The 18,251-nt window shown below is 42.2% G+C and overlaps 1 non-coding gene across 1 annotated transcript; it reads right to left on the reverse strand.

Moving 5' to 3' along the window:
* Positions 1-17,972: 17,972 nt before the first annotated feature.
* On the reverse strand, positions 17,973-18,079 carry LOC112087666. The gene has a single exon (XR_002900212.1). It is a non-coding gene; the product is annotated as a small nucleolar RNA R71 (small nucleolar RNA).
* Positions 18,080-18,251: the final 172 nt, after the last annotated feature.

Raw genomic sequence — 18,251 nt, forward strand, 5'->3', positions numbered from 1 at the left:
TGGACTAAAAATGGATAAAAGGTTCTCTCCAAATTAGGTCTAAAATCTATATATAGTTGTCTTGGGCGAACCGGGTCAACCCGGAACAAACCGGGTACTGACCCGGTCTTGGTGGGTAAAGATGGGTTTGCCACGGTCAAGTGTGTTCTTGGTGTGGCAGTGGCAACTTGATCGTGTCAAAGCCTTGTTCGCGTGTTCTTGGCTGCATCTTGGTGCCACGGTCCAACAAGTCTCGTCCAAAACCCGTGGCAAGTGGTCGTGTCAAACGCCGAAAGTTTGTGAAAAGTTGCCACGGTCAAGTCCTAGACCGTGGCATTCAGACTGTGTCAAAACCCGAATGCTTGTAAAGTTCCTCCCAGCCAAGTGTTTGTTTGCCACGGTCCCAGACCGTGGCATTCAAACCGTGTCAAAACCCGAATGCTTGTAAAGTTCCTCCCAGCCAAGTGGTTGTTTGCCACGGTCATGTGTAGACCGTGGCATGAAGATCGTGTCAATCGCCGAAGATTTGAAAAAGTTGCCACGGCCAAGTGTGGACCGTGGCATTCCATCGCGGCATGTTTCACTTAGCTCGCATCATTCAGGGCTGTTTGGACCACCTCGCATTCCGGAGAGTGTACCTTCTAATATACTTGTCCGAATAGAGTGATTTCGGTTACAGAGGACAGAGGACTCATATATCTCCAAATTTGGTGAAGGAAGCTTCGGTGCTTGGGAAGTGGAAGGCTTCCTGGAGGGCTCATCTTTGCAGTGCATTTACACGATCAGAGAGAGACGTCTATACATGTGTCCATTCCGGAGACCGTATCTTCCTGCTCATAGCTCCGAATTGAATGATCTTGGACGTTCTGGAAAGAGGACTCAAATATCTCTGATTCTCATGAAGGCCCCGGAAACTGAATCGGCCTGGAAGTGCACCGTCCTTCGCATTCTTCAGAGCTCATCGGCTTGGTCCAAAACAGCAGCGAGACAGTGGTTTCTTCCGACGAGCTTAACTTTCTGCTCACGGGTTTGAATTCCATGATTCCACTTGCTATGGAACCGTGATCCAATCCTCTCCAACTTTGATGAAGCACCCGACAGCTGAATCGGACCGGAAGGTTCCCCGGACAGGCGATTTTGGAAACGTATCTGCACCCAGAGATTTTGGCCGATACAATCCACTCGCGGTACGTGAAAATGGCCGATAAGATCGACCCGCGGTGCGCGTTTTGGCCGAGAAAAACCTTCCTGGTGCCCGAGAATGGCCGATAACCTCCAAAAACCCAATTTCACCATTTTCAAGCCCGGACCACCATTCCACTTCCTGGATTCATCTTTCCAGCTCCAAATAGCTCCAAATGCACCTGATAAACACTCAAAACATGCAAAGACTCATTGGGACCTAATGCATCTCCTAAGTTCTAAAACAAACCCTAAGGGCCTAAAATGCATGAAATAAAACATGATTTTGAATGAAATATGCAACCTAAATGATGCAAATTATGAACATATCATTTAAACGCAGAATAGGATTCACAAAAGAAAGCTGCAGCGTCGTATTCAATGATTGAATCGATGTATGGCATCTTTATCTTGCTGCATATCGGGTCTTCTTGGATTGAAGAGTCAGCTGAATCTTCAACACATTCCCTTGCCAACATACAAGGTAATGATTCCTGCCAATCTGTTTCTACATCTGAAACTTGGTTTTCTTCTTCCTGAATTGCTTTTTTAGGTGCTGGAGGTTGAAGTTGGGACAGAAGATGTATTATTTTTCTCTCAAATCCCAGAGGTGAATCTGAACGACCAACTCCCGCGGTCAGAGGCATTGCGACCGCGGGAAAAGGAGCCTTGGCCGCGGTCGGAACGCTCGGACCCACAGCTCCGGATATAATTTGCTCATAGTCCGTTTCTTCCTTATTGTACTTGACACGAACTTCTCCAGCTTCTTTATTTGGTATACCAGCATCATATGAACTCATACCAGGGCGTTGTTGTGCATCTTCATCAGGCTCTTTGGGAGATTTCTTAGAAAATCTCACAATTTGCTCAATGTTGGGCATCTGTTCGATCCTTGCATCAATCTCCCGTGCTTTGAGCTCGAGTTTGTTCAGCCTGTGCTCGATCTCCTGCAATTCTTCGTCTGTCTTCTCTCTATACCAGGAGGCGGATTCTCTGACTTCTTTGATCTCCTGCTTCGATTCTACAATATCGCTTAAGTTTTGTATGATGTCATACCCTTGTCTTGTCTGCTCTGTTGCGACTTGGTGGATCATCCCAGCTAGTGTTTGTGCGTCCTTATGGGTTTGTTCTTCCAGAACTCAAACATGATTGCCAGATCATCGAATTTTCTGTTGAACTCTTCAGAGATCGAATCAATTCTCTTGAGCAGGGTGTTTTCGGTGAGAATCTGTTGATTAAGGAACTGGTTTATCATTCTTTCGAGGCGTCCCAAACGTCTGCTGATCCTCAAGTTGTCCTCTTTCTGACTAGGGTTCTGCAGTGGAGGATTATAGGCATGTGGCTCGAAGTAGGTCGGAGGAGGACCATAAGGATCTTCCCGGCGTCGAACAGACTCTCTGCGCCGGTGGTATGGATGATTTGGCTGGCTGTATCGATCCATGTAGCTAAGATCTCGGGCTTGGTGTTCTTCTCTGCGTCTGGTGGCCTGAGGAGTGTTGTAGAAGCATTCCTCATAGTGTGGATCTCGATTTATAGGATCCATATCTTCTGAAATGGAAACAAAATAACCGAAAAATGGAAATATGCAGAAAAAGGGGTTCTAGAGTCAATTTACCAACCTTTCTTAGGGTTTTGCGGAAAAGAAAACGCGTGCCTTCCCCGGCAACGGCGCCAAAAACTTGATGTGGTGTGTGTCAAGGGTGTCAAGTTTTACCCTAAATGAAATCAATAGCCGCAAGTGCACAGCTTATCGATTGTAGTACTTAAGGATCAAATCCACAGGGAAGGAGGATCTTTCCTGCAAAAGCCTTCGAAAGAAATATGAAGTAAGGAAGTCTAGAACCAGGCTAGTTTTGTGAGGGTTTTGGTGGTGTGTTTAAAACGTAAAAACGAATCCTAAAGAGAAAATACGAGAATTAATATGACCTAATAGCTAAACTTAACGAGAAAAACGGCTAAACCTAATTGCTAAGTGAAAATCGATTGAAAGAGTAAAGAAACTAGACTAAAGCTTGAATGAAAATCAGTGTAAATCTATAAGAAAGAGGCGCTGGGGTTCAGGGAAGTTTTCTCAGGGGTATGAACGATTCAAAACATTGCTAGAGAGTAAAATTGATAAGATCTTAGCTTAAACTTTTCGAACTGGAGTCACGGACGTATGAATACGCCACTGTCGTGATCATAGACAACTATCTCTCTCAACCCTGACCAGTAGGTTTCCACTCTGGCCCTGAAAAAGAAGAGGTGCATTATGTTTACGACTCGTCAGCATTCACAAATCGCCCATAGGTAGGTTTCCACTCCTATGTTTGTTTTGCTCTCCCAAACTAGATCTGACACCGGATGAACACTTTCGTGTCACCAAGCATCTGGATCAGATTGTAGTTCATGACGCTACTCTCATGCAGTAAAAATGAATTCAGAAGAAAAAGTTGTAAGATTCGGCTCAAAAGCTCATGGAATCCTCATCGAACATAGATATCCCCGTCGAAAATCCCTTAGACCCAACAATAAAACTACTCATACATAATAAACGAAATCAAAAACATAGTATAAAAAGGTAGAATAGAAACCAAACTTGAAAAGAATGAACAAGGGTTCAAGAGACAGATCTCTCTCTCCCTAAAACCTAAAACCAAAGCTTAAAGTAAAATTTCTGTAAAGTATTTCGTCTCTCTTCTCCTCTCTTAAAAACGACCTAAATGACATGTATTTATAGTCTCCAATACTCTCTGGTGTCTAGGGTTCCGGAATTGAGGCTGGGAAAATGATACGGGGCTCAGAAATGGGCCATCAAAGTCGGAGTTAGCTGGTCGCGGTCGGGATGTGCGTGACCACTGATAACACCGTATTTTGACCACTTTTATGGATCATTTTGAAATACTTTTTCTATGTTTTTAATTTCTTTTAAGTAATTTTATTACGTTTTTCTAGTATTTGTAGTTCCAAGACTCTTTTCAGGTAACTTAGGGAAAAGCTTAACAAAATGGATAGAAAACCAGATTTCAGCTCAGAGTCAAACCGTCAGAAGTTCACCCCTGATTGAAGGCCTTCTCACCGTCCGATCCAGCTCAAATTTGGAGACGTTAAAGATGGAAGTATCAGCTTTCCAGTGCACTTTACAGCTTGGTAATCCAACGGTTCAATCAAAAGATACGCGAAGAGCAAGATGTCCCGTAAACCAGCCAGCAAGCACTTTCACCCGCGGCCAAACACTCATTCCCCACGGTCAGAAGCATCCCGACCGCGGCAAACCACTCATTCCCCACGGTCACAGCACTCCCGACCGCGGCCAGCAACCTCCGAGCCCAAAAGCCCATTTCTGAAGCCCACATTTGGAGAAACCCTAAGTGACGTCCAGAGAGGTCTTGAGCACTATAAATACATGTCTTAGGAACACTAAACAGGGAGGAACCGAATATCATCTATCATTACTTCATACTTTTATTGTTTCTGCTTTAGCTTTTAGGGAGAGAGAGATTTGTTCTCTTGAACCCTTGTTCTTTCTTTTTCAATTTCGGTTTCTATTCTACTTAGTAATACTATGTTTTTGATTTCGTTCATTATGTCTGAGTAGTTTTATTGTTGGGATTAAGGGATTTTCGATGGGGATTTATATGTTCGATGAGGATTCCATGAGCTTTTGAGCCGAATCTTAGAACTTTTTCTTCTGAATTCGTTTTTACTGCATGAGAGTAGCGTCATGAACTACAATCTGATCCAGATGCTTGGTGACACGAAAGTGTTCATCAGGTATCAGATCTAGTTTGGGAGAGCCAAACAAACATAGGAGTGGAAACCTACCTATGGGCGATTTGTGAATTAGGACGAGTCTTAAACATAATGCATCTCATCTCTTCTCTTCCAGGGCCAGAGTGGAAACCTACTGGTCAGGGTTGAGAGAGATAGTTGTCTATGATCACGACAGTGGCGTATTCATACGTCCGTGACTCCAGTTCGAAAAGTTTAAGCTAAGATCTTATCAAATTTACTCTCTAGCAATGTTTTGAATCGTTCGTACCCCTGAGAAAACCTCCCTGAACCCCAACGCCTTCTTTCCCATTGATTTACACCGATTTTCTTTCAAGCTTTAGTTCAATATTGTCTTTCCTATTTAGTAGATTTTCATTTAAGCAATTAGAATATCCGTTTTTCTCATTTTTATTCATTTTCGTTAAGTTTAGTTATTACGTCATTTAATTCCCGTATTCTCTTTTAATATTTCGTTTTTACATTTTAAACACACTACCAAACCCCCGCAAAACTGTTTTGGTTCTAGACTTCCTTACTTTATACTTATTTCAAAGGCTTTTTGCAGGAAAAGATCCTCATTCCTTGTGGATTTGATCCCTAAGTACTACAACTGATCAGATGTGCACTTGCGGTTATTGATTTCAATTAGGGTAAAACTTGACAACCCTCACCACACGACACATCAAGTTTTTGGCGCCGTTGCCGGGGAAGGCACGCGTTTTCTTTTCTGCAAAACCCCGAGAAAAGTTGGTGAATCGACTCTAGAACCCCCTTTTCTGCAATTTTCCATTTTTCGGTTATTTTGTTTCCATTTCAGAAGATATGGATCCTATAAATCGAAATATACACTATGAGGAAGGTTTCTATAACACTCCTTAAGCCACCAGACGCAGAGAGAAGCAATATCTACGCAATCTCTACGCAATCTCTACGAAGAAATTCAACCCGAAAACTACAAAACGTTCCAGAAGGAGCTCTACGCACCTCAAATGGCAAACCCTAGATACTCTATGTATCGCCTACCTCACCAGGTTCTCCAGCAAGATGAGAACGTCCAGCTCAGCAACAGACTGAGTCAGCTCGAAGGCGTGATCAGACAGTTCATAGAAGCTCAAGCAACCGCTACAACTGCTCTAAACGAATGGATTGATGGGATATCGAAACTTTTCAATGAAAAAATCGATAACCTAACCTCACAAGTCAATTCAATATAAGAACGTGCAACCAAGGATGCAGCTATGATCGCTAACAGGCTCAACAACATGGAGGAAGAGCAAGCAAAGCACAGCTATGAGCTTCGAAACACCAAAAACAAAGTCATGGACCTGAATTTCAAACTTGATGACGTGGACAAAGCCCTAAACGAAGCTAAGAACGAGTCTTATGACTTTACAGTCGAAGTTTCAGAGAAGGTTTACAAAGTCAACGACAAAACCGAAGAGCTTGACTCAACCATGGACAAAGTAGTCTATGCTCTTGATGAAGTTGAAGAAAAGGTTGAGGAGATCATGCAAGGACTTGGAGAGCATATCCCAGCAACCAAAACTAAAGAATCAAGTTCAGAGATGAAGTACATCAAGCCAGAAGACCCAGGAGACCATCCAGGAAGCAAAGGAGGAAGCAACAGCAGCAGCAGAACTCGGAGACAAATCCCCGCGGTCGCGTTGGCTCCGACCGCGGTCAACAAGCGCTCTCCCGCGGTCGTGTTGGGTCTTCCCGCGGCCCATGGTCGCTTCCCCGCGGCCACGTCACCTGCAGTCAAGGCCAACCGTAAAAACGTCCCAAAACAGCCCCGTTCAGCTCATACAAGCATCTGTACGTCTGGTACACCTCCTGGGATGACTAAACCACTTCATCAACAACTGGTTTGATCCATAAGCACCCAAAGATCTGAAGAAGAGGACAAGTCATGGCCTTGCGACATGGCTTTGTCTTGTGAAGATGAGTATGAAGAACAATACTCCGAAGATGAAGAGTATGGATTGTTTGTAGAAGATCCAAATGCAGGATATTCATCAAAAGATGGCTCAGGAGAAATTCAATGGATCACCAACAACATCAGTAGAGAGAAGCTAATGGAGTTCAACAACGTAGTCAGGTCATTCCCTGCTCATTTAAGCTTTGATGAAATCTGGAAACTTGGTCGTTTGCAAGTCTTTTCCAGGTACTGCAAGGAGTCTAAAGAGGATATCCATAGATACTTTATGAGAGCTCGATACATGAAAACACCAGAAGCAGCTGTCTATGCGATTCACCTCAAAAATACGGAAGACTGCAGCCACTACACCAACAAAATCAGCAAAGAAAAGCTTGACGAATTCAATGATGTGGTTCGAAATTTGCCTGAAGGAATCACGTTTGCCAGAGCTTGCAAGGACTTTATGATAGGCCACTACTTCTGTGAGAGCAAAGAATCAATCCCTGAGATAGAAGATCTGTTCAATCATGCCAGAAGAGGTAAACCTGTTCGAACACTTAACAAAATCGATGGTGCAGGTCAGTTTCTTATCTCTTGTTCTATTAGAGGAGAAATGTTGAAAAACGTGCTATGTGATTCTGGAGCTTGTCTTAACATGATGTCCAAGGCAATTGCTTTGAGACTTGGTATTAAACACCTGCGCAGGACTAGAGCAAAGATTAGTCTAGCTGATGATTCCAATGCAACACCTCAAGGAATAACTCATGAAATTCCTTTGAGAATAGGAGATTGCATAGTGCCTGTCGACTTCTACATTGTCGAGACGAGAGATGCAACATATCTAGTAATTCTCGGATGGTCTTTTCTAGCAACTTCCAGAGCTATAATGGACAGGCCAAACCGGAGGATTTCATTTGCTAATATCGACAAAGATGTCTTCACGGAAGCTGTCCCATACAACAGCAAAGCAGGAAAACGTTCTGCAGCAGAAGAGTTTGAAGAAGAACTTTGGAGTGACGAAGAACCTGCTAGGCAAAGAAAGGAGATGTCGAAAAAGACTTGTCTTAGGACAAGGTCTTCTTCATCAGACTAAGCAACGTCCAATACCAAAAGTCGAGCTAAACGACTTAAAACAAAAGCGCTTAATGGGAGGCAACCCATTTAAGTATTGTTTTCTTAGGATTTTTGTTTCTTTTTCTTTTGATCTTTTTCTTTTTCTTAGTTTCAGGTGTTTCTTACAAAACAAAAAAGCCAAAAAAATCAAAAAACCAGAAAAAAACCAAAAAGAAGGATGGTACCTGACTGCTCGGCCCAGCAGGAACCAAGGAGAAGAAGGCTAAGGCCGCAATATAAGCCCCCGCGGTCGCAGACGTTCTGACCGCGGGAAACTTATCATCGACCGCGGTCGCGTAGTTCTGACCGCGGCCAAGCGCTTGGTTGCCGCGGTCGTATGGCCCCTGACCGCGGCACTTGGTCGTTGACATCAAACCCGACCCCCACCACCTTCATCACCACATATCACCTTCCCAAACCCCTTCGAATGAATCCGGTACATCTTCACCAGCATCCTGGATCCAGGTAAGTTCTCTTTGTCCTTACTAATTCGATTATCTATGCATTTTTCTCATCCAATCTCGACTTGTTTCACACTGAGGACAGTGTGATTTAAGTCTGGGGGAGGATTTCATCCCTTTCTAACCACTTTTCTTCCATGAGTCTTGCATTATCTACACTTTTTGCATTATCCTTAAAGTTTTTCAAAATCGGTTTTCAAAACAAAATACGTTTTAAAGGGAATGGTGAACATAAATCAATGATCGTTGACTGTGTGCGTTAGACTATTCCTAGTGACATGCCCATTCATGATTTAGGACTAGACTAGGCGGTAGCTAAGCACATTTGAAACGAAGTACCCCAGAGGAATTTGAATGATTTCGATTTAGATGAAGGGATACACTAGCTCTGTTTTATTTGGACTTAATTTGGACTTAATTTTTTCATTGAATCATTAGACCAGGGAAATGAATCATACATTCAGGACTCCTTTATCCTTTTACCACTCTCTGTTGATCCTGAATGGCTAGTTCATCTTTAGCTAGTTCCCCACCTTAACCAATCCTCTTTCAAACCACATGCACTCTTGTTTTCTATTGTCTTATATGCAGATAAGTGCAAAAACGTTGGAGAGAAAGAGGAACGACGCAGTTTTCAGTCACTAAGGACAGAGACCTGCGATTTGCCGGAAAAGTTCCCGGAAAGATTCAACACAAGAGGAAGCTCAGTTTGCCTTAGAAAAATCTCAAATTTTGGTACAATCTCGTCCTCTAGTCTCTCTCTCTTTAAAAGGCATTTCCTATTCTAAAAAAAAAAAAAAAAAATTCCGAAAATAAGAAAAGAAAGGAAATAAAAGCCTTAGAGAGTCTAGAGAGGTCGAATTTTAATTCCCAAGGCAACTGGAGTTCGATTTTATGGAGTTTTGGAGATTGTTTTCTGATTCCCAGAAAGATTCTAAGTCTGGGGGTACAACTGTTTACAACAAAGGAGGAAGGATTATGCAACAACATTGGGCAAGAAGAAGTGACTGAAAACTGTGGTCATCAACAGGTCCTTATCTCTCTTGCGGTTTTGCATATTATCTTGCATCCTCCAGATCTTCAGGTAACCCGAAACACTTTAACTCCACCACTTAAACAGTCCTTTAATGCCAAACGCCGTCTACCCTGGATGAATCTCACTATTGAACTTAATGAATGTAGAGAGCTAGTTGACTGGAATCAAGATTTAAATTGTTTAAGTTTTGCATAACGGAAAAAGTGGACTAGTATCTCTTGTGCATTGGTGAGAATTTTCTAGACTAAGTTGTGGATTGATGCACTATCTTTGGTCCTAGTTTAGGAGTTCATGTCTATGAGATTTGTGCATTTCCTATTTTTGTTTTCACTTAACCAATTTAGGCTTTTGCTTTGTTTGAGGACAAACAAAGGTTTAAGTCTGGGGGAATTGATAACACCGTATTTTGACCACTTTTATGGATCATTTTAAAATACTTTTTCTATGTTTTTAATTGCTTTTAAGTACTTTTATTACGTTTTTCTAGTATTTGTAGTTCCAAGACTCTTTTCAGGTAACTTAGGGAAAAGCTTAACAAAATGGATAGAAAACCAGATTTCAGCTCAGAGTCAAACCGTCAGAAGTTCACCCCTGATTGAAGGCCTTCTCACCGTCTGATCCAGCTCAAATTTGGAGACCTTAAAGATGGAAGTATCAGCTTTCCAGTGCACTTTACAGCTTGGCAATCCAACGGTTCAATCAAAAGATACGCGAAGAGCAAGATGTCCCGTAAACCAGCCGGCAAGCACTTCCACCCGCGGCCAAACACTCATTCCCCACGGTCAGAAGCATCCCGACCGCGGTAAACCACTCATTCCCCACGGTCACAGCACTCCCGACCGCGGTCAGCAACCTCCGAGACCAAAAGCCCATTTCTGAAGCCCACATTTGGAGAAACCCTAAGTGACATCCAGAGAGGTCTTACTATAAATACATGTCTTAGGAACACTAAACAGGGAGGAACCGAATATCATCTATCATTACTTCATACATTTATTGTTTTTGCTTTAGCTTTTAGGGAGAGAGAGATTTGTTCTCTTGAACCCTTGTTCTTTCTTTTTCAATTTCGGTTTCTATTCTACTTATTAATACTATGTTTTTGATTTCGTTCATTATGTCTGAGTAGTTTTATTGTTGGGATTAAGGGATTTTCGATGGGGATTTATATGTTCGATGAGGATTCCATGAGCTTTTGAGCCGAATCTTAGAACTTTTTCTTCTGAATTCGTTTTTACTGCATGAGAGTAGCGTTATGAACTACAATCTGATCCAGATGCTTGGTGACACAAAAGTGTTCATCAGGTATCAGATCTAGTTTGGGAGAGCAAAACAAACATAGGAGTGGAAACCTACCTATGGGCGATTTGTGAATTAGGACGAGTCTTAAACATAATGCATCTCTTCTCTTCCAGGGCCAGAGTGGAAACCTACTGGTCAGGGTTGAGAGAGATAGTTGTCTATGATCACGACAGTGACGTATTTATACGTCTGTGACTCCAGTTCGAAAAGTTTAAGCTAAGATCTTATCAAATTTACTCTCTAGAAATGTTTTGAATCGTTCGTACCCCTGAGAAAACCTCCCTGAACCCCAACGCCTTCTTTCCTATTGCTTTACACCGATTTTCTTTCAAGCTTTAGTTCAATATTGTCTTCCCTTTTTAGTAGATTTTCATTTAAGCAATTAGAATATCCGTTTTTCTCATTTTTATTCATTTTCGTTAAATTTAGTTATTACGTCATTTAATTCCCGTATTCTTTTTTAATATTTCGTTTTTACATTTTAAACACACTACCAAACCCCCACAAAACCGTTTTGGTTCTAGACTTCCTTACTTTATACTTATTTCAAAGGCTTTTTGCAGGAAAATATCCTCCTTCCCTGTAGATTCGATCCCTAAGTACTACAATCGATCAGCTGTGCACTTGCGACTATTGATTTCAATTAGGGTAAAACTTGACAACCCTAACCACACGACACATCAACCACGGGGAATGGGTGGCTGGCAGCGGTCGCGGTGGTTGTGACCGCGGAGAATGGCTTGTTGGCCGCGGGTGGAAACGCTTGCCGGCTGGTTTACGGGACATCTTGCTCTTCGCGTATATTTTGATTGAACCGTTGGATTGCCAAGCTGTAAAATGTGCTGGAAAGCTGGTACTTCCATCTTTAAGATCTCCAAATTTGAGCTGGATCGGACGGTGAGAAGGCTTTAAATCGGGGGTGAACTTCTGACGGTTTGACTCTGAGCTGAAATCTGGTTTTCTATCCATTTTGTTAAGCTTTTCCCTAAGTTACCTGAAAAGAGTCTTGGAACTACAAATACTAGAAAAAACATAACAAAAGTACTTGAAAGCAATTAAAAACATAGAAAATGTATTTCAAAACGATCCATAAAAGTTGTCAAAATACGGTGTTATCAGTTATCAGTAGGCTCCTTTTCCCAACATAGAGACGAGTCTGTATGGTCTTTCCCACATCGGATTGAGCTTCCCATCCTTCTTGACCTTCTTGTTCGGCTGCATTCTCAGAAGCACCAACTGCCCTTGCTCGAAAGTTCGTGACTTAACCCTCTTGTTATAGCTTATCGCAACTTCTATTTTAAAGCATGTACCCGGACCCGCACCCTTTTCTTTTTTTCTTCCAGGAGGTCTAGCTCCTCTCCGACTAGGTGGTCATTCTCCTCTAAGGTCAGCATCATCATCCGGGCCGTTAGGACCTCCAGCTATATTGGTATCACTGCCTCCATCTTGTATGCAAGAGAGAATGGTGTTTCCCCGATTGCCCCTCTATTGGTCTTCGAGTACGTGATATGTTCATAATTTGCATCATTTAGGTTGTATATTTCATTCCAAATCATGTCTTATTTTATGAACTTTATGTTTTTAGGTGTTGTTTTAGGACTTAGGGGTTTGCATTACGTCCAAGTGAGTCTTGCATATTTTGGAGAGGTTACCGGTGATTTGGAACGAGTTTGGACCTGAAAAGATGAAACTAGGAGAAGAAATGGTGAATGGAGCTTTAAAAATGGTGAAAACAGACTTTTGGAGATTCTTGGTGATAGCCTGTACTGCAGGAAGCTTTTCTCAGCGATTTTCATGTACCACGGGTTGATCTCTCGGCCAAAACACGTACTGGCTGTTCAAGGTTCTCGGCCAAAAATCTCGGGTGCAGATACATCTCCGAAATCATGTTATCGGAACGTCTTGCCGGCCGATTCAGCCTCCGAGGTCTTCAGCAAAGATCAAGTTAATTGAGTCTAGACTTCAGAACAGTTGGAATCGATGAATTGGAAGCAGCGAGCTGAAAGATACGGACACCGGAAGAAAGACCTGTCTCTAATCCATTCCGGAGTAATCCGATACGTCTGAAAGATTTCCTTTCTGGGGAGTTTTAACGTCCGATTAAGCTTACAGGGTATCGTCAAAGTTTTAGATGATGAGGGCACGGATCCATAACAGGTGGAGTCATTGGATTTGGAGTCGTGAGCTGAGAGTTAAGCTCACCGGAAGACAGCCCTGTCTCGGTATAGTTTCAACACCGATCCGATGAGTCACAAAGATTGCATAGGACGATGCCTTTCCAGTCCGATTGAATTGCTGGGGCCTTCATCAAGATTCAAGTTCTTTGAGTTTTCTTTCCAGAAAATCTGAGATCATCCCGTTTGGATCTATATGCTGAAAGATAGCGTCTCAGGAGTAAACACTGGTCCAAGATCTCTTTTTTGATCGTTTCAATGCACTTCACAGGTGAGCAGTCCGGGGAACCTTCCAATCCCCAAGCGCTCCCCCGAATGCGAAGTGGTCCGAAGAGACTTGGATTGTGCGAGATAGTTCTGCGTCTTGGTTAACTCGCAGCGCCTAAAGACTAAATTCTGGAAATGAGTTGCGTGTGGATATGTGCAGGTCCACAAGCTATGCAACTTAGGCATGCGAGTTGGCTGAACAGTGAACTGAACCGCACATATGTTCGTGGTTTAGACCGAGTTGGGCCTGCGACTTGGGAGTGAAGGAGACCAACTCGAACACATATTCTCTCCAGAATGCGTCTTGGTTGTGCGAGTTGAAGAGAAGGAAGCCTGAACAGCACAAACAGTCGCGGTTTACACCAAGATAGGCATGCGGCTAAGGCTAAAGGTTTTAAGGCGCACAAGGCTGTTTCTATTGCTTTGCGACTCAGGCCTGCGGGATGGGAAGCACCTGACCAACTCACACACTTGGAATTTTACCCATTTAAGCCGGGTTAGTACCCAGTTTGTACTGGGCTGACCCGGTTTGTTTAAGGAGCTATAAATACTTTTTTAGGGTTTTACCCTAAGGACAAGTTTTATTCTCTCTAATTTCTTTGCCTCTTTTGTGAAAAGACTCCTTTGAAGAGAAGTATCCCTTTTGGAGAGTTTTAATCCAGAGAAATCAGAGATCTTTGTGTGTTTAAAGCTGTCTTCTTTCTTAATCTATCTTCTCCATCTTCATTTCCATCCATTAATCATGCCAATCTACTCTACTTGCAAAGGTTTAAGAGAGGTTAGTATGATAAGTGAGTAGTCTCCTTAATGAGGTTCTAGATGTGTAGGTTAAGGTGCTAAAGTGTTAGATTAGGAGTGCTTAGGGCTAGATTCATTGATTCGTCTCTCTAAATAGCTGTTCTCTAAGCTAGATTCTTGCACATCACTTGTGATCTATAATATGGGTTTTTCATGCACCACAAGTGTTTGATGAAAATCCTGAAAGAGCTATAATAGAGGTTTTATGCATTAACCACATGATGATGTTTTTTTATATGCATAAATGATCACTTAGAACTGATTCTTAATGCTGTCTTGTTGTTTGATCTCCAATGATGATTGGGTATGTGAAATAACTTGATTTGTGTCTTGATGCTTGGGAAAGATTAAGGCTTGATTAGAGTTCTTAATCATTTGAATCATGTTTCATCATTGTCATTAGCATTTCTAGTTTAGCACCAAAGCACCCTAACCAGCTATCATGTCTAGAATCTCATGCTTCCATCATTTCATATCCATATCATTTGACATTTGCTACTTGTTTTGATCATTTGCTTGGTCATTAATCTTGTTTAAGCCTTTAGTAGTCATTAGTTTATTCAAAACCTCACTTGTTTACTTGAATTAAGAAACAGATCATATAGTCTAGTGTCTAGCTTCCACATGCTTGGTTTCACACCCTTTATACTACATTGATTAAAGGGATTGATAGCCCTCAAGACCTAAAAACTCTTGTCTATCAGTATGCCCACAACACCCCTGGGAGTGCTGATATATTCATAAATTGCATCATTTAATGTACATATTCTAGTCAAAATCATGTCTCATTTGCATGCATTTTAGGTCTTTAGGCATTGTTTTAGGACTTAGGAGATTGCATTAGGGCCAAGAGAGTTTTGCATGTTTTGGAGTGTTAAACAGGTGCTTTTGGAGCCAATTTGGAGTGGATGATGTGATTCAGATGAAGAAATGGAGTTGGAATGATCAAAAATGGTGAAAAGGAGCAATTTTGGGTTTCTCGGCAAAATGGTGTACTGAAGGTCGAAGGTTCTCGACCAAAATCCTTCCCGCGGGTAGCTTTCTCGGCCAAAAACACGTACCGCGGTCAAGTCTCTCGGCCAAAATCTCCGGGTGCAGACACGTTTCCGAAATCGCCTGTCCGGGGAACCTTCCGGTCAGATTTAGCTGTCGGAGTCTTCATAAAGGTTGGAGATAATTGAGTCAAGAGTTCATAACAGTTGGAATCAAGGCATTTGGACCACAGAACTGAAAGATATGGTAATCGGAAGACGAACAGGTCTCGCATTCATTCCGGAGCAATCCGATACCCCTGAATGATCGCCTGTCCGGGGAGCCTTCCGGTCCGATTCAGACGGCGGGTGCTTCATAGAAGTTGGAGAGAATTGCATCACGGTCTCTTAGCAAGTAGAATCGTGGAATTCGGACGCGTGAGCAGAGAGATAAGCTTGTCGGAAGGAACCCCAGTCTCGCAGGTATTCCGGACCGAGCAGATCAGTTCTAAAGGATGCGAAGGACGGTGCACTTCCAGGCCGATTTAGTTTCCGGGTCCTTCATGAGAACCATAGACATTTGAGCCTTCTTTCCAGAACGTCCAAGAGCATTCAATTCGGATCTATGAGCAGAAAGATACAGTCTCCGGAATGGACACATGTCTAGACGCTTCTCTCTGGTCGTGTACATGCACTGCAAAGATGTGCCCTCCAGGAAGCCTTACACTTCCCAAGCACCGAAGCTTTCTTCACAAAAGTTGGAGATAAATGAGTCCTCTGTCTTCTGCAACCGAAATCATTCAATTCGGACAAGTCTCATAGGAGTTACACTCTCCGGAATGCGAAGTGGTCTAAGCTGCTCTGGATGCTGCGAGTTGGAGAGGAAGGAGACCAAGCCGCAGCAACACTCGCAAATCACTCCGACTTGAGCCTGCGACCTAGGTGCAATAGAGACCAACCCGCACAGTTTGTACATTCCCCAGAAACCGCCTTAGCCCTGCGAGTTGGAGAGGAAGGAGACCAAGCCGCAGCAACACTCGCAAAACACTCCTACTTAGGCGTGCGGCTAAGACAAGGCGATTCAGGCTTCACAAGACAAGTCTTCATCTACTGCGACTTAGGTGTGCGACCTGGGACATACTGGACTGACCCGCAGGATTTCCACTTGACCCAACTGAGCCGGGTCAGTACCCAGTTTGTCCTGGGCTGACCCGGTCCATTAGCACTAGGTATATATAGTTTTTTGGGAGAAAAACCCAAGGATGTTATCTTCTCTCTTAGTTTCTCTCTAGTTTTCTTTCCTTTTTAGTGTAAAAACGTTTTTGATTAAGAGAGATCTCAAGGATTTAATTAATCTAAGTCTGTTTCTCATCATCTCATCATCTCATTTCTGCTTCTAATCATGATTAACATCATCTCTTGCAAAAGATTAGATGTGTTCTTCATGATTAGTGAGTAGTCATATTTTAAGCTTCTAGGTGTGTAGATTAGGGTGCTTAGATGTAGATTAATGATTTTTTAAGCTTAGATTCTCTTCTCCTTTCCTTAGTTAGCTGATCCTAATGCTAGATCCTTGCACATCACTTGGGTCTAGAATCTGGGTTTTTCATGCACCAAAAGTGTTTGATGAAATGCCTGAATGAAAGCTAACTAAGGGTTTATGCATTAATGTCATGGGAATGATTGTTAAATGCATGAATGGCATATTAGAACTGTTTCTTAATGCTCATTGATTCATATTTCACAAATGATGATTTGGTTTGAAAATGGATTAGTGTAGAGGTTAGTGCCTTCATGAGAGGATTAATCTAGATTAGAGTTCTAAGTTAATTGGAATTTGAGATCATGTGATGCTTGCTTTATCTTTCTGTATAAGATTCAGTCTTTCTTAGCTCTTATTTTGATGCACAAAGAGGCTGTCTGGTCATGTTAGACTTGGAACCTTATGCTTGTTAACTGCTTATTCACTAATGGGAATTAGTCTTGAATTGGTAATTAACAAAGGGATTTCTGTCATGAGAATGAATTAATCTGAATTGGAAGTCTAGACTAAAGATTTGCAAGTGTTGCATTGTTTGCTTAGCATCATGAATTCACATTTAAAGCACCCTAATCAATGATCACATCTAGAGGTTTAGCTTTCTTTTTATTTGAATTTGAGTGTTTGTTTAGTTTCTCTTGCTTGTTTAATTCTTAATTACTGTTTGTTCTTGCTTGTTTTGTTATATGCTTTTAGATAATTTTGGTTACCAACTCATCTGCTTATTAGACTTGGATTAAGAATTGATCCTCATAGTTCTAGTGTCTAGAATCTCTCCATTTGGATTGATACCTCAAGTGCTACAATGACATGAGTAGTTGAGGAATTGATCAAGGATTGAAAAATTCCTACTATCAATTTGGCGCCGTTGCCAATTGGAGAGTTCATTCTAGCATTAGGACTTTGGATCTTCTTGAGATCAAGTCATTTTCTTTTGTTTTACTGATTACCTTTCAAGTGCTGTCTTTGTTTTCAGGTGTATGAACACCAGAAGTCAAGCAAGGAGACAACGAGAAAGAGCTGAGCACATTGAGAGGTTGGGTATGGATCAAGGGCAACAGGCTCATGGTGGTAATGGAAACCACCAGAATCAAGAAGAGCCACCGCCTCCACATCCAAGACAAGTTGTGGGAGCTGGTGATGAGGCCAATGCTCAGGGTGAAAGACATGGGATTCAAGCCCCAACACCTGAAAACGATTTTGAGATCAAATCTGGCCTGATCAACATGGTGCAATCAAACAGGTTCCATGGCTTGGCATTAGAAGACCCATTAGATCACATTGACAACTTTGATAGAGTTTGTGATCTAACTAAGATGAATGGAGTGAGTGAGGACAGTTTCAAGTTGAGGCTATTTCCTTTTTCTCTAGGAGACAAAGCTCATCAGTGGGAAAAGTCTCTACCTCAAGGATCAGTCACAACTTGGGAGCAATGCAAAAGAGCATTTCTAACCAAGTTCTTCTCTTCATCAAGAACAGCAAGGTTAAGAAATGAAATCTCAAGTTTCATTCAGAAGAACCATGAATCATTTTGTGAGGCTTGGGAAAGATTTAGAGGGTATATAATGCAATGCCCTCACCATGGATTCTCAGATTGTCAGCTGCTAAGTACATTCTACAGAGGTACTTTACCAGAGGTCAGACTTCTCTTGGACACAGCTTCAAATGGTAATTTCATGACCAAGGAAGTCAATGATGCCATGACCCTAGTGGAGAACGTAGCTCAGAGTGATGAGCTTTATGGATCAGACTTTGAAAGG

Source organism: Eutrema salsugineum, unplaced genomic scaffold (genome assembly GCF_000478725.1).
Source record: "Eutrema salsugineum unplaced genomic scaffold, Eutsalg1_0 scaffold_17, whole genome shotgun sequence".
NCBI lineage: Eukaryota > Viridiplantae > Streptophyta > Magnoliopsida > Brassicales > Brassicaceae > Eutrema > Eutrema salsugineum.